The sequence below is a fragment of the Erythrolamprus reginae genome, chromosome 3 (genome assembly GCF_031021105.1).
Source record: "Erythrolamprus reginae isolate rEryReg1 chromosome 3, rEryReg1.hap1, whole genome shotgun sequence".
Classification (NCBI taxonomy): Eukaryota; Metazoa; Chordata; class Lepidosauria; order Squamata; family Dipsadidae; genus Erythrolamprus; species Erythrolamprus reginae.
In genome coordinates, this window is record NC_091952.1 from 214,987,532 (window position 1) to 214,999,898 (window position 12,367).

Below are 12,367 nucleotides of genomic sequence, written 5' to 3' on the forward strand. Positions count from 1 at the left end.
CTGGGACTTGCCCACTATCTTGAGTTTTATAACTCTCTTTTTTGAAATGCTTGAAGCACATCAGCTTTTTCCCATACTGAAAAAGTTATTAAAACAGGAAGAGACACTGGCTGGATTGCCAATTTTTGAACTCCCCTTTTAGTCAGCAAAATTATTTATTTTCCCCAGGAAACAATACTGTGAGACACTCACCGTGGTGAAAACTGCAGTACAGGGCTGAGGACAATGTTTTATGGAAGTGTCTTACAAAACAATTTGGATGAATCACAATTCTTTAGTGGGAACCAAATCCCAACATAGGGTTGCAAGTGAATTGCTATATTACAATGAATTTTACTATAGTCGTAATTGTAATAAATTAACTGAAGTCAAATATGATATTGAAATCAAGTCAGCATCCAATTTACTGCATATCATTTCTTATATTCTGAATTTATTGCTTTAATGTACAATAATATTTGACCATATATGAATGAGAAAATTGTTTCAGAAGAAGAAAAATATGAGAATGTTCTAAAATTATGTTAAAAGTATAAGCTTCTTTAGCTAGTTTCAGAAAAGACTATACTGTATAATAACATTATTCCTGATACATAGTGAATTATTGAGAAAGCCAAAGAATACTTAAAAGAAGGCAATATGTGCTACATTGAATATAGATAGGTCTTTGACTATGCCAGCCATATCAAACTTGAGATATGCTTAAAGAAAATGGGAACAATCTGATTGTGAAGCCTTCGGAGAGGGGCAGCATACAAATCTAAATAATAATAATAATAATAATAATAATAATAATAATAATAATAATAATAATAATAGCACAGGTCAGGAAACCAAAATTTGGATAGGACATGGTTCAACAGACTGGCTCAGGCTTTTGCAAGTCAATAAAGGAGTAAGACAAGTCCTCAGAGAGGGGCGGCATACAAATCTAATAAATTATTATTATTATTATTATTATTATTATTATTATTATTATTATTATTACATTCTCCCCTGATTTATTCATTCTAAATGCTGAATATATATGGATTAGAAATATGGATTAAAATCAATAATCTGCACAATATTGATGAAATTAGTAACTGAAAATGAAAATCATCTGCTGTAATAGAAACCAAAGAATACAGTGAAAAAAATGAGATAAAGAAAACCAAACCAACGACAACTGGTACAGCGACTACCCTTAGAATGGAGAGCGGAGATACTGAATTGGTAATTGTGCCTTTTAGAATCAATTAGTATCAGGATGTACAGTCAATAAATAAATATGCTACTTTATATATTATGACTTAGTAAAGTAATGAAGACCTTAGAAAATATATTCAGATGAGAACATGTGTCTATATCTATAAAGGTCAGAATCAAGCACACATTTTGGGAGGGGTGACACTTTAAGGAAGTAAAAGCTGGAGATTGAACAAACAGGCTAGAAAGAGGATTGATGCTTTCAAAGTTTGGTGTTGGAGAAGACTTCTAAGAATATCAACAACAGTCAAGAAACAATTGCATGAATCGTAGAACAATTTAGCAGAATCAAATTATTATATTTAGTACATTTACAAAGATCTAGGTTTCTGGATAGTTGGAAGAGAAGAGAAAAGAGGAATTACTAGCAGTAAGAGGGATAGATTTAGGCACAGCAGCATCAGAAGCTCTGAGGATCCACCTGACGACAGATTACCCTATGCAGAATATATCTGCATAGTTGATAAACCTGGACGCCAACTAGATAGCCCACAATCATTAGTCAATGTTCTTTTTCCGTTGTTTTTTTTAAAGTCACATTAAAGACTAAAACACTTTTACAAACACCTTTTTAAAAAATCAAATTATTTTAAATGTCTATGGAGAATTTCAGTTATCCAGGTCTTTGTTGTCCCAAACATGCTTTGTCAAGAGGCAACTGGACTTTCTGGTTTTTCTTTGAAGATATTTCACAGTTCATCCAAAAAGCTTGTTCGGCTCAAAAGCACCTTTTGATCAGCTTATTTTACTCTATTAGAAAAAACCCCCCTCATTTTTCTTCAATTATGTATGCAGCCTCCACCTTGTTTTTAATTTTAATTGACATTTTTATATCCATTGACATTAGTGAACTGATAGATACATAATACTGAACTACTAGGTTATAGTAAGTAAAGAATATATTTTCCTTCGTGAAGGTTGTTAAGACAGAGCAATAAGTTCTTATGCCTATATATGCTGCAAGGTAAACATTTGGTTCTTTTTAATATAACCATTGTTGAATATTAAGTGTATTGCCTCAGAGTATTGCCATGTAAACTGTCTCTAGGCAGACTATGTAAATAGGTTGCGCCTGATTGGCTGCGGCGCTGACAGCTCGCGTTTGAGCGGGAACTTTGTGTATAAATAGAGCCGGTTTTGCCGGCTCCAGCTGAGACGCGTTCCAGCTGGTAGTCACTTCTAAAGAGCTGAGAAATAAAGCGAACCGTCTCTTTACGTGCTGTCTCGAGTCACTTCACCTGGCGACGACGGAAGAACGAGCCTGCGCCTGCCGCAATGGATCCCTTGCCGGTCGGGAGAGCTCCAGACTACTTCAACCCGGAGAAGACAACATGGGACGCTTATCTAGCAAAGTTCGAAGTGTTCCTCGAGGCTGCGGGCATGAGAAACGCCGATGCCGATCGGAAGAGAGCAATCTTCTTAAACTACTGCGGCACAGAAATGTTCGATCTCGCCCAGACGTTGACCGACCCGACTCCGGTGAATTCCGTTTCCTGGGACTCCCTGAAGACAAAGCTCTCCGACCATTTCAAACCGACAAAGCCGCCGATCGTCTACCGCCACCAGTTCTCCAGAATGGGACAACTTGAAGGAGAGTCTATCAACCAATACGCGACACGCCTCAGAGCCGTGCTGTCAAAGTGCCGGTTTGAAAACCCGGAAGCGCGCTTAATTGACGCCCTCATCTTCGGGATGAAAAACTCTACGGTGAGAAACAAGCTCCTGACCGAAGAGGAGCCTTCACTTCAAAACGTAATAAAACTCGCCCAGACAGCTGAAGTCGCTGAAGCAGCTGCTCGAGAACTCAAGCAAAACGATAAACAGGAAGTCGTGGCTCACATCTATTCGCCTCCTCAACAAGCCAACTCTCCTCCCGAAGCAATTACACCTCCACACCCCGAAGACGACTGCTTCCTAATCCGACAAGACCACCTCCAAGCTTCGAGATCTCCACGTCAAATTCTTCCCTGTTCCGGGTGCCGCGGCAACCATCCCCGCCATCAATGCCCCTTCCGGGACGCCGATTGCCGCCGTTGCGGCCGCCGTGGGCACATTGCGGCCGCTTGCAGAGCCCCAACTCCTGAGGACACCTTCTCCTCTACAAGGGCTGCCAGATTCAACAACCAAACCCGAGGGAATAGAGGCTTCCGTTCTTTCGGCCGAAACAAGCACTCAAACTATAACCGCGACTACATAAGAGGTACTCAAAACATCTCTATTAATACGGTAACCACCAACAAAACTAAAATTAACATTTCTTTGCTGTTAAATGCTAAACCATGCCAGATGGAACTGGACACTGGTTCTCGTTATAGCATTATGCCTTGGTCAAAGGTTAAACTGTATATGCCTCATGTTAACAAACATAACTTAATGCATTCTGATTTACGTATTAAGGATTTTCAAGGGCAATTAATTCCTGTTTTAGGCATTGTAAATGTACCAATTGTATACAAATGTTTTAAGGGTGACCTTCCATTACTAATTGTGTCAGGGCAAACTCATTCCCTTTTAGGCTTAGATTGGATGGACCCATTGGGAATAGGGATTTCTGGAATCCACACAATTACACATTCTGACAATCCGGATTTTGTCAAGGAATTTCCAAATGTATTCAGTCCAACTCTAGGGACTTATAAAGGGCCACCTACATCTTTCTCACTAGACCCTAAGGTGCCTCCAATCCGGCTCAAAGCACGGAGAGTCCCTCTACCTCTGTTACCCAAACTAGATATTGAGTTAGACAAACTCATCCATCAGGGTATTTTAGTGCCAATTGATCAAGCGGCCTGGGAAACACCAATTGTCACTCCCCTCAAACCAGATGGCTCGTTACGTGTGTGCGCAGATTACAAGTCAACCCTGAACAGAGCCTTACAACAACACCCATACCCCATACCTGTTGTGCAACACTTACTGCATTCCTTGGGGGAGGGGAAGGTGTTTGCAAAGATTGACCTGGCCCAGGCTTACCTACAGCTTCCCGTAGACGAACCTACATCATATTTCCAAACCATTGTCACCCATAGGGGAGCGTTCCGATGCACACGATTACAATTTGGGGTTAGTGTAGCCCCGGGGATATTCCAGAGTTTGATGGAACGCCTCCTCACTGGAATAGGAGGAACTATACCATACTTTGATGACATTTTAATTTCTGGGAAGGATCAGGCCCAATTAAATGCTAGAATAAGACAAGTGCTAACTAGGCTACAGGACAAAGGCCTTAGGGTTAAACCAGGGAAATGTGTATGGGGAACCAGCAGTGTTAATTTTCTGGGATACACTATTGATGGCGAAGGGATTCATCCCACTAGCGAGAAAGTTTGGGCAATACAAAACGCTCCCGAGCCAAAAACTAAGTCTGAATTACAAGCCTTTTTGGGATTACTTAATTTTTATTCTGTTTTTTTGAGGCAGAAGGCCACAGCAGCGGAACCCCTCCACCGGCTGCTTCAGAAGGAAGTTCCCTGGCACTGGGGGAAAACTGAGAGTGAAGCATTTACCCGAATAAAAAGTCTATTAACGTCCAAAAGCGTAGTGGTACAGTACAGTTCATTACTTCCCCTACGTCTTACGTGCGATGCTTCCCCTTACGGGGTGGGCAGTGTACTGGCTCACGTACTGCCTAACGGTACAGAGGCCCCTATCGCATTTTTCTCCAGGACCCTGTCTAGCACAGAAAGGAACTACAGTCAGCTAGACAAGGAGGCGTTAGCATTAGTCTCAGGAGTAAAGAAATTCCACAATTACATTTTTGGTCGAAAATTCCAATTAGTAACAGATCACAAACCCTTGTTAGGCCTTCTAGCCCCAGACAGACCAACTCCACCTTTTATGTCCCCCCGCTTACTAAGGTGGGGAATATTCTTGGCAGGATATCAATATGAACTAATTCATAAGGGAGGAACAACCATCAACCATGCGGATGGCCTTAGCAGATGCCCCATTCCCGACTTAGTAGAGGATCCTGCCCCATCCGCTGATGTCTTATTAATAGAGTTGGCTGATAACCCAATGACTACTGCCAAGGAGGTAGCCGAACATACAGCTAAAGACCCCATTCTCATTAAAGTAGTGAATTGTGTTCTCAAAGGGTGGAATAATGAAAACGTGGGGACAGACTTGTCTGAATTTAAAAGTAAAAGGTTAGAACTCTCTGTTATTAAGGGTTGCTTGTTATGGGGCGACCGGGTTGTAATTCCTGAAACTCTGAAATCTAAGGTTTTAACCATGCTACATGTAGGCCATCCAGGCATCGTGAGGATGAAGGGGTTAGCAAGGGGCCATTTCTGGTGGCCAGGGCTTGATGGCCACATTGAGAGTTGGGTGTCAAAGTGTGACCCTTGCCAGGAGTCACGGCCTAAACCCCCAAAAACAACCCCTATGGACTGGGAGCCACCCCAGGGCCCGTGGTCTAGGCTGCATATAGATTTTGCTGGTCCCATTGATTCTAAATATTTTCTAATTGTTGTAGACGCATATTCTAAGTGGGTCGAAATAATATTAATGCATAATATCACCACATGCTCTACTATTAAAGCGTTACGCCACCTTTTTGCCACGCATGGCTACCCAGATGTGTTGGTTTCCGACAATGGGCCCCAACTGACAGCCAGACAGTTTGAACTCTTCCTGGATCAGTTAGGGGTAAGGCATGCCCTCATTTCTCCTTTTTCGCCATGGGCGAACGGATTGGCAGAGAGATACGTAAGAGTTGCCAAGGAAGCATTGAGGAGGGCTGGCCCTGGGGAGGTGCAAGAGCACCTTGATGAATTTTTATTGGCACAACATATGACTCCAAATTCAAGAACAAATAGAAGCCCAGCAGAGGTTTTAATGGGCAGGAAGCTCAGATCCACCTTGGACAGATTAAATCCTGTATATTGTACAAAGAATTATGTAAATAATAATGTTGGTAATGTTGAGAGAAATATGTATATGGGGCAATGTGTATTCGCAAGGAATTTCGATGGGGGCCCAAAGTGGTTGAAGGGCACTGTTATTCAACAAAAGGCTCCAAAAACTTATTTGATTTCTTTGAACGATGGCCGAGTATGGACTAGGCACATCGATCATTTGAGAGGGTGCCAAGACACTGGGCCAAATGCTACCGTTAACCCGCTGATTGCACACGCAGGCCCACCGATGGAAACCAACGCAACGCCAACATGGACAGACTTAAATCTGGACTCACCCATCCGAAGCCGCTCGGCCAGCCTCCCGGAATCATCCTCGTCAACGGAGGTCGGAGATGTGCCAGCCCACTCAACTCTGGGCCTCGGAGTGCAACCAGGGCCTTCGGAGTCCAGAGGAGGTACCAGCGAATCGACCTCCTTCCATGCCTGCGACGAAGGACTAACTGAATTGCGCAGGTCCACAAGAAACACCCAAAGACCTCACCGATTGGATGAATATGTCACATGGCTTTCTGTATAATCTGTATGGGTTTTTTTTGTCTAGGAGGGGAGGGGTGTTGAATATTAAGTGTATTGCCTCAGAGTATTGCCATGTAAACTGTCTCTAGGCAGACTATGTAAATAGGTTGCGCCTGATTGGCTGCGGCGCTGACAGCTCGCGTTTGAGCGGGAACTTTGTGTATAAATAGAGCCGGTTTTGCCGGCTCCAGCTGAGATGCGTTCCAGCTGGTAGTCACTTCTAAAGAGCTGAGAAATAAAGCGAACCGTCTCTTTACGTGCTGTCTCGAGTCACTTCAACCATGATGTTCATATGCTTCCTATATTGCAATAGTGCATATGTAAACAATGTAGTCACACGTTCAGAGCCAGTCCAGTGACTCTGAGCCCCCTCAGTTGTTTTAAAAGATCACTCATGCTATGTAGATGTTTGCATTAATGCAGATCTGAACATATGAAATATAGCTGTATGTAATGTAAACAATTTCCAAACATGACCTATAAATTAAATTCGTGAGGGTTGATGGGTACTGAGAAAGTGTTCTCAGAAAGATTCCAAATTGGTATATCCATTTTATTTTACCTACATCCTCCTTCTGGTGCCAAAAGAAATAACTTCAGAGCCAAAATAGCATAATCACAGGTGTGGAAGGCTTAAAAACAAAAAGAGTGAAACAGAGTTCCAGATTGCTCTTTGTGATCTCAGGGCATTATGACATCTCAGCTCGTTCTTTCTTAATTTTTTAATTTTTCTTCATTTCCTTTTCCCGCCATGCTCAGTTGTGCACCTACTCTGCCATATGCAACTTTTATTTTGTAAAGTGGGAAGGGGGAAGATAAATACCATAATCACTCATATAATGGTAATAATAATAATAATAATAATAATAACAACAACAACAACAATGACAACAACAACAACAATAATAATAATAATAATAATTTATTATATTGTATACCAACCCTCTCTGAGGACTCACAACAATACAACATGTACAAATCTAATGTTAAAAAACAATTTAAAACCCTTATTATAAAAAAGAAAAACAATCACACTACCTAACAGACCATGCATAAAACCATAGTAGCTAGGGGTATATTAATTTCCCCATGCCTGGTGACATAGGTGGGTCTTCAGGAGGTTATGAAAGGCCAGGAAGGTGGGGGTAGTCCTAATCTCTGGGGGGAGTTGATTCCAGAGGGCTGTGGCCGCCACAGAGAAGGCTCTTCCCCTGGGTCCCGCCAGATGGCATTGTTTAGTCGACAGGACCCGGAGAAGGCCAACTCTGTGGGACCTAATCGGTCGCTGGGATTCGTGCGGCAGAAGGTGGTCCCGAAGATATTCTGGTCCGATGCCATGTAGGGCTTTATAGGTCATAACCAACACTTTGAATTGTGACCAGAAACTGATCGGTAGCCAATGCAAACCACGGAGTGTTGATGAGACATAGTTCATGGGAGGCATTCTCTATGCTCAGATACTTGTATTACCCAAGTCTAATGGAGGATTACTAAAGAAATCTATTGGGCAAATGGATATCTATAACTTTTGACTAGACTTCCATTGAGGACCTGTATACTGCACAAGTCAAAAAGAGGGCAGTGAAAGTATTTACTGACTCCTCACATTGTGGGCATAAACTGTTTCAACTCCTACCCTTAAAATGTCGCTATAGATCACTGCACACCAAGACAACTAGACACAAGAACAGTTTTTCCCCCGAATGTCATCACTCTGCTAACCAAATAATTCCCTCAACACTGTCAAACTATTTACTAAGTCTGCACTACTATTACTACAATTTTTTCCCATCATTCCTATCACTCATTTCCTCCCACTTATGACTGTATGGCTGTAACTTGTTCTTGTTTCCTTAAGATTTTTATTAATATTGATTGTTTCTTCATTGCTTATTTGACCGCTATGACAATCATTAAGTGTTATACCTCATGATTCTTGACAAATGTATATTTTTCTTTTATGTACACTGAGCGCTTATGCACCAAAGATAAATTTCTTGTGTGTATATTCACACTTGGCCACTAAGAAAGCTGATTGAATAAAATGATTGTTATTATGGTTCTTTGGGTTTTTAGTTAATTAATTGGATTAATTTAATTAATTGGATTAAGATGTTTTATATTGTTTTATTGTGTGTTGTAAGCCGCCCCGAGTCCTCGGAGAGAGGCGGCATAAAAGTCTAATAAATAAATAAATAATTCTATTCTATTTTATTAATTAATCTATATTTATTTGTGTTGCTTCCTGACAAAAGCATTTTTTTATAATTCTTTGCCATATATATTTTCAAGCATTTGAATGGTAACAACATGAAAAACCATCATATAATGCTAAAAAAAAAGCAATTCAATGAATCGATTGTAATATACCAATAATCTAAACTAGTATATCAATTCCCACAGTTCTGTGACTTGATTTTAAAGCACTTGGAGATTAAAATCATGTTATCTAAATATGTTATTTCTTATAGAAGTATTTTTGTTTGATGAACTGTTGCCCTTAGTATAACTTTGGTCAATCACAGTTAATGTGACTAACTCCCTTAGTCTTAGGCAACAGAAAAGGAAGGATGACAGTAAAAGGAAGAGGGGGGAGGATTATATTTCATTTTCATTTTGTTTTCAAAGTTAAACAGTAGGGGTTTTTTTTTTGGAAATTTAAATATTTAGCAATCTACCTAATTGCTCAATAGGAATAACACAGACAAATTCATTAGGCTGAGTATTCTACTCTCTGTTAATGTGCTGCGTGTTCTACACTGTATTCCTAATCTTTCTGCCTCTTATTGGAGTTGGCTTTGAGAAAAAGGGACAATTCTTCCATTTTACCCAAAATCCAAATAAAAATGTGTATGTCTATCTGTGTGTATTTGAATCCTTAATCTTTGGTCCAATCTTTATTATTTTACACTAAGTTCTATAGTCTAGAATAAAGACAGTCTATACAGTCTTTGCTTCTGATTATATGGGAAGTTCAAAAATACCAAGAAGGCCAAATCATGAACTATATATTAACTACCCGTATCTTTATGGCTCTATAACTGCATGTTTTATCAAGAATAAAGCATTTTCTTTGGAAATCAGCCAAAGCTCAGATTATTTTTATTGGTTAATGAAGTTGCAATATCAATATTTCATACTAGTAGATAGCCACAATTATAGTTCTTTAGTTTACTGGTTATTTATTGTTACTTTATAATTACTTGATAGACTTCTTTTTTAAATAGTAATCAATTGTAGTCAGTTGTTATTGCTACTATTAATTTGGTGATTTATTTACGGGACTGTCTCCTGCCACATAGCTCCCAGAGACCAATTAGAGCACACACAGAGTTGGCCTCCTCCAGGTTGGCAGGACCGTGGGGGAGGGCCTTCTCTGTTGCTTCCCCGACTTTATGGAATCAACTCCCCCCTGAGGTCTGTACAGCCCCCACCCTGCTGGCTTTTTGTAAGGCCACAAAGACCTGGCTATGCTGGCAGGCCTGGGGGCCCTAAATCAAACACTAGCTTGTCCATGTATATGAATTGGTATAAATGAGTAGTTATGTGTGTTGTTTAAACTGTTAAATAAATATAAATATAAATATACCAGTCTCTAATCGAAAATTCCCTATCCCATATCCCAATCAGCTTTCTCTTCCTATTGTGACAAGCTTAAATGTGAAAAACCTTTCTTAAATGTTCATACTTTTTTCTGATACTCATAGCAATACATATATTTACACAAATATACAAAATATGGACAAAAAAAATAGCTATATGACTAGTAAATTTAAAGCAGCATGATAGTCAACAGTAGTCTGGAAATATAAACAGATAATTACCCAGCAAGCCATCTTAAAATGTTTCGTAAAAGGTCATCAACCATTTCCAGTTTGCACATTTTAATATTGCTTCATTTTTAATTTAAGTAAAGTCTTGAAATACCTGGGATCAATTGATGAGGAAACATTACATGGTTAAATGAAGAAAGGGTATGGGAATGTGTGAAGAACTGCTTCCCCCTTCCTTGGACAGAAGTGGATAATCAGTCCTTCCCATCCTTCTTAATAAGTCAATGGAGAAAGAAGTGGGATCAGTCTTCTTTCTTTTGTTATAAGTGTCAGGATATATAAAGAGGAGCAAATAAGTTCTTTTCGGTGCCACTTCCCTGATCCCACAAAGTGATTACTTTGTAAGATCTGAGTACTGAGCTCAGAAGACTGATGGATTTTCCATTGTTTATAAATAGCCCCAAAATAGGTCTTCTCACCCCCATATTCTGTTTCATTATCAAAGCAGAGTAGAGGTGGGAAGTATGCTTAATACTTCTCTAAGTCAGCATGTATTCTATCTCCTGCACTGAAAACAGTTCTTTTACTGTTGCCATAAAGAAGACAAAGATGGCATCATGTGAACATTGTTGAGTTCTGATACTGAAGAGGCAGGAGTCTGGTAGTGTGACTCCAAGTCTTTATTGGTTACCATGAGCAAACATCAGCACCTGCCTGCTTCTGGCAGGAGGTTTCAATAGGAACTCTTTTGGAAAGGAGCCAATCGGAATTTACCTGCTCAACTTCGTAGTCGGACTGGAGTGAAAACCTCCCAGCTTTCTTAGGAATGATGAAGGGGGCATTTTTATCTCATAGTCAGCGGGATATGTCCTAAGTCGGTGATGGTGAACTTATGGAAGGTGTGCCACAGGTGGTACACGGAGCCATATCGGCCAGCTGATTTTCGGTTCACACAGAAGTACTGAGAGGGTGTTTTTAGCTTCTGGAGGACCTCTGCGTGGGCGTTTTGCCCTCCCCAGATTCAGGAAAGCCTCTGGAGCCTGGGGAGGGTGAAAAATGGATCTACTGGGCCCACCAGAAGTTGGTAAACTGAATGTTTCTGGCCTCCAGAGGGCCTCTGGGAGTGGGGAAGGCTAGTTTTGCCCTCCACAGGCATTGAATAATGTGTGTGGGCATTTGCACATGTGTGATAGTGCACGCACACATGCTTTTGACACCCGAGGGGGGAAAAAGTTTGCCATCACTGTCCTAAGTCAACTGGGCCAAACTACAAGTTATGTATTTATGTCCATTTAAATACGAGGATGGATCATTCCACTGGTGGCAAGATGAAGTACTTCATTTCCAATCATTTTTTTTACATTTTAATTTTCCATCAATAAACTTAACTCCACTATATATTATTTAATGGTTTTCCATTCTTGCAGATCAGATGAATTCCAGATTATAACATTTTAAAAACTGTTATTTACAAACAACTAACAAATATTCAAAGGCAAATATACGCACTGAAAATACTAAGGGCGTAATTTCCAACGCTGGCTGGATATTGTGAAGGTTGTATTGCCAACATGTCTAAATTATACAATACTGGGAAAGATCACCAGACATTTTTCCTAAAAAAAAATCAACCTCGTAGAATATAACATAATTTCTGTAAATACAGCATCACACTATAAACAATTAGACCTAAACTTAATAGATCTTTGTTCTGGATAAATATATTCTGGTTTGTAATATGTTAGAATTGATGCTATAGTTAATAAAATTAAATACATGGCATATGCACAAGTAATTCATATTACTATTGAGTGCCCTAAGAATTAACAATCTTTAACAAAGGTGGCAAAAGTAAAAACTCAAAATAAATTCAACTTACCCTGTTTCCCACAAAATAAGATAATAAGC